Source organism: Fukomys damarensis, unplaced genomic scaffold (genome assembly GCF_012274545.1).
Source record: "Fukomys damarensis isolate Sample0158 unplaced genomic scaffold, DMR_v1.0_HiC HiC_scaffold_3, whole genome shotgun sequence".
Classification (NCBI taxonomy): Eukaryota; Metazoa; Chordata; class Mammalia; order Rodentia; family Bathyergidae; genus Fukomys; species Fukomys damarensis.
This window is the reverse complement of record NW_022900915.1, coordinates 32,535,530-32,540,485: the sequence shown is the minus strand read 5'-3', so window position 1 is coordinate 32,540,485 and position 4,956 is coordinate 32,535,530.

The following is a 4,956-nucleotide window of genomic DNA, read 5'->3' as shown; positions in this document are numbered from 1 at the left end:
TCTTATTTTTCCCAGTCCCCAGCCCTCCCTTCAGCCCCTCCACCCTTCCCTGTTTACAAAAACATTGTTTCCATGTTTTCCCTTTTCACATATTTTTTCTTTTCCCTTCTTAGCTTTCCCCTACCCCTCCCACTTCCTCTACTCTTTTAGACTTTTTCTTCCTGTTATAAAATATCAATTACACATTTTGATCCTTATTTACACTTTTAGTTTTTACACCAGAGAAACTATTCGGTATTTACACATTAATTTCACTTAAGAGTGTGGTTTTAATGTGCATCCACTTATCTATAAATCTCTCTAGTTTCTCCTTCTTTATGGTTGAGTAGTACTCCATTTTATTAAAAAAAAAACCACACATTTCTTTTATCCAGTCTCCAATTGACGGGCAATTGGGCTGTCAGTTTAATTTAGTTACAAATGGTTAGCTTGAAGTGTTATGTCACTGTGGTGTTGATTTGCATTTTCCCTCTTAGCATGACTCTATTGGGTATATTTTCTTTGTAGTAAGGTCCTTTGCTCTTTGTCCCTTGCCTGGTCTTTTTGTGGTATCTTTTATGACACAGAAAAGACCTTTATGCATTCTGGAGATAAGTTCCTCATTTGATATATGGTTTGGAAATACTTTTATCCTTTGGTGTGTTGTCTTTTTAAAAATATATTTATTTAATTAATTTCTTGTATTGGGAATTGAACCTTCACACTGAGCTACATCTACAGCCCACTTTATTTATTTTTTAATACCAAGATAGCGCCTTTCTAGGTTTCCCAAGCAAAACTCAAACTTGCAATCCTCCTACCTCAGCCTCAAAAATGCTGGGATTACTGTATTTTTATTTCCTTAATAGTTACCTGGAACTTCAAAATTTTGAAAATTTTAGGAAGAGCAATATTGTGCTTTTGGTGTTACACATAAGAAATCATTGCCTAAAGTCATTATTTCTTCCTTTGTTTTCTTCTAAGAGTTATATAGATTTAGCTTTTATATTTAGACTGGAGGTCTATTTTGAGTTAATTTTGTACATGATGTGAGGCAGGGTGTCCAACTCCGTTTTTTTTTTTTGCTTTTTAACACTGCTCAGTTGTAAAAATTCTTCACTTCTTATCCCAGAACTGCTTGTTGAAAAGTGTTTTCTCACTGAACTGTCCTAGCAGCCTTGTCAAAAATTAATTTACCATGATTTCAGTGGTTTATTTATGATTTCTCAATTCAATTCTGTTAATCTATGGGGATGCTCAATTACTGTAACCTTATCAGTTTTGAAAATATGAAATATGAATCTTTTTACTTTGTTCTTCTCTAACAAGATTATTTTGGCTGATCTTGCATTCCCATATTATTAGAGGATTGTGGTGGATTAACTAGTGGTCAACCTGGAATGCCCTCCTGAACCAAGTCAGTGTGGCTCTGGGTGTGGAAAACCCACCTGAAGACTGCTGCCAACAGAATAAAAAGAAAAGTGGAGGGGAAGATCCTTTGTTGTTGATTTTCTTGGAGAAGATCGCACTGGCTGGCTTTCCTCATGTGAACTTGGCTGTTTTCATCGGAGGAGCTCAGGTTTCTCTGTTGCTGGGAAGGCCTGCTGTTCTCAGTGGAGGAGCCCTGATCTTCACCTCGAGCATGGCTTCCTGGCTCCAGTGTGGATCCATCAGCCTGTGGCACAAGCCCTTCACCCTGCCGGTTCAGGCTTTCTGGCTTCCACCACGGCCTTTGGGCCTTCCCTTGAAGATGCTCAGTGTGGAGAAGCATGAGATCTTGCTGTGGGTGCCAGGCCTCTGACTGGACTCGTGGAGGACATTGCCCTGGGCGCTAGGCCTTCAGCTGGACTTGTGCGGGGCACTGCTGTGGGATCCGGGCCTCGGCTGGACCCTTTGGGTCTCTGTTTTGTGGAGAGATTTTTCACACTCTTCTGCATTTGACTTTTTTGGGTGGATATTATAAAGTAGTCCTATAAACTATGTGTCCTGTATTAAACCCATTCCCTGACTACAAGAATCAACTTGTCAATTTCTACCAAAATGTAGCTGAGGCTTTTTTAATAGGGATTGCATTGAATGTGTAGATTAACTTGAGAAAAATTATTGCCCTAACCATATTGTTTTCTAATTTATGAGCATAGGATGTCTTTTTTCCATTTATTTATTTCTTTAGTTTTCAGCTTATGATGAGTTTATCAGGGTGTGACTACACTGTAAATTGAGGAATATCTGTATAGTAATATAATTGATTTTTGAGTATTTATTTTTTTCGGGGGGTACCAGAGATTGAACTCGAGTCCTTGTGCTAGCACGGCAGGCAGCAGATGTGTATTAATCTAGTACATTGCAAACTTACCAAACTCATTTATAAGTTCAAAAGTTTTCTTGTGGACACCTTTGGATTTCCTATATACAGTACATGTTATTAGAAAATAAAAGATACTTGTATTTCTTTTCCAAGATGGATAACTTTTTCTTTCTCCATTAATTCCCTTGGCTAGAACCTATAGTACAATTCTGTATAGAAGTGACAAGATCCAATTTCTTTGTCTTGTTCCCTTTCTTGGTGTAAAGCATACAGTTTTACATCATAAATTATAACTTTAGCTATAATATTCCACTGGTGCCCTTTGTCACACTGAGGAAGTATTTTTTATTACTATTTTGTTGAGTGTTTTTCTTAATTCTAATAACATGTTGTAATATATTGCTTGATTTTCATGCATTAAATCAACTTCTATTCTTGAGACAGTTGATCATATTGTATAGTACATTTAAATATATTCTTTTGATATTATTTACTGGTATTTCTTAAGATTTTTTTACATATCTACTGATAAGGACTATTGTTCTATAGCTTAAATTCTTTATTTTTATCTGGTTTTGTTATGAGTATAGCTTCTTATAGTGTATTAGAAAAAAATTTTTGAGGGGGAAATGTCATAAAGTTTTGGATTTAATTCTTCCATTGTTTAATAAAATTCATTAGTGAAGCCGTCTAGTCCTAGGCTTTTCTTTGGGAGTAGCTTTAAAATTACTAATTCAACCTCTTTCCTTCTAGTTTTTTTCTTTAGTTTTCAATTTTTCTTGAGTCAGTGTAGGTAGTTTGTCTCTTTTTATCTAAGTCATTTTATTCATTGGCATCCAAGTGTTGTCTTTTCATAATAATTTTTATTTCTAGATATTTCATAATGATATCTATTCATGATTGTTATAATTTGCATCTTTTTAAAATCAATCTAGGGCTACACAGTGAGTTCTAGAGCAATCTGAACTACATAGTGAGACCCTGTCTCAAAAAACAAAAGATAAAATCAATCTAGCTACAGTTTTGTCTATTTTGCTAACTTATAAAGAACCAACTTCTGATTTCTTTGAGCTTCTTTATTGTTATTCTATTCTAGTCACTAATTATTGATGAACATTCATGCTGTTTCTAATCTTTTGCTACTAGAATCTAAATCATAATATCCTTGCTTGTAAATTTTATGTTCTGATACTTTTCAAATTCTGCATTACACATCATGAAGTGGGATTGTTGTAAATTTTTTATTTTAATATATTACTGTCTTATTTAGTGATGTTCCTGGCAATATAAAAAATACTCTTTTTAGTAATTCACTTTGACCATCTGGCCATTGGTCCTGAAGGTCAATCAGCTATTAAGAGTCACCTTGGAAACATATTTAGTCCTGAAGTTGGGGTCATAATATTTATGATCCATTTTTGTATTTGTTTTTATTTACTATACAATCTTAGATAAATTATTTAATTTTGTAGTCCTCATTTTCTTTTTCAAGATTATTATGAGGGTCAGATATAATATCAATGGCAGGAACTCTATGTAAAGTCTCTTAGAAGCCAAAACTGAATTTGAATTCCAGCTCTGCTGCTGATAAACTGCTCAACTGTGGGAAAACTACTTAATATTTCTGTTTCATCATCTGCAAAATGGGCACGATGGCATTACTTTAACTCATAGGATTGTCATAAGGATGAATGAATTAATATATTTAGTACATAAAAAAGACAAGTGCCTGACTCAAAGAATAAGCATTTAAAAATATTAGCTATAAGGTATATGTTTCTCATCGTCTCTTGCACTCTCTGTCTCACATGCTTGTATGTGGGAAGAAATTTATTCAATTGAGAAAATTTATTGAGCACGTTTATGTACAAAGTAAGTACAGATAGAAAAAATAAATAACAGTCTCTTTCTAACAGAAATATCTGAGAGATGAGACATGTTCAGTTATAAATGTAACAGAAAGTAGAAAATGTCAACTGCTATAAAGGGACCGACTTGAGTCTTTCTTTTAGGTTTAAAATGAAGTGATATTCTAGGCACAGTTTCATTTGGTTCTAGTCTGCATAATTGGACTGGCTAGCCCGTTTTGTAGGAGGTTCAGAAACAGTGGAACCTAGGAGGAGTAAGATTTTTCTGGAGGAGGCATTGGAAGGTAAGGTCAGGAAGATGGTTGACTGGTTGTTGAAATGAGATTGTAAATATTTATTAAGTCTCCACTTTTTGCTGGGCTATGTGGATACAAAGGAGAACAGGACAGACCTGGTCTTGGCCTTCCTCCAGCCTGGAATTTGTGTTAATGGGGAGCCATCATAGTGAGGATGTGAAAGAGAATATGGAGAGGGAATGAGATAACGAAGAAAAGGTAGCTTTAGCTGATTACAATCATGTCTTAGTTTGGTTTAAAGTACACACAAATGCCATACTCTGGGTCTAAGTTTTCTTTCTCCTCTCTCTCTTATTAGACTGAGTGTCTGAGTAACATAGAAGTACTAGCGATTGTCCATGCAGGGAAATTCCAGAATGACTCAGATCTTGGAATGGAGAGGGTGAAGGAAGGGCAAGGGTGATTAGTAGGCAGCCTTGGGATCGGACATGAAGAATAGAAATTCTGGGAAGAGGTGGTTCTCATTCATGGTTCTTTGTGAAGAGGCTGCTGTTTATATATATAT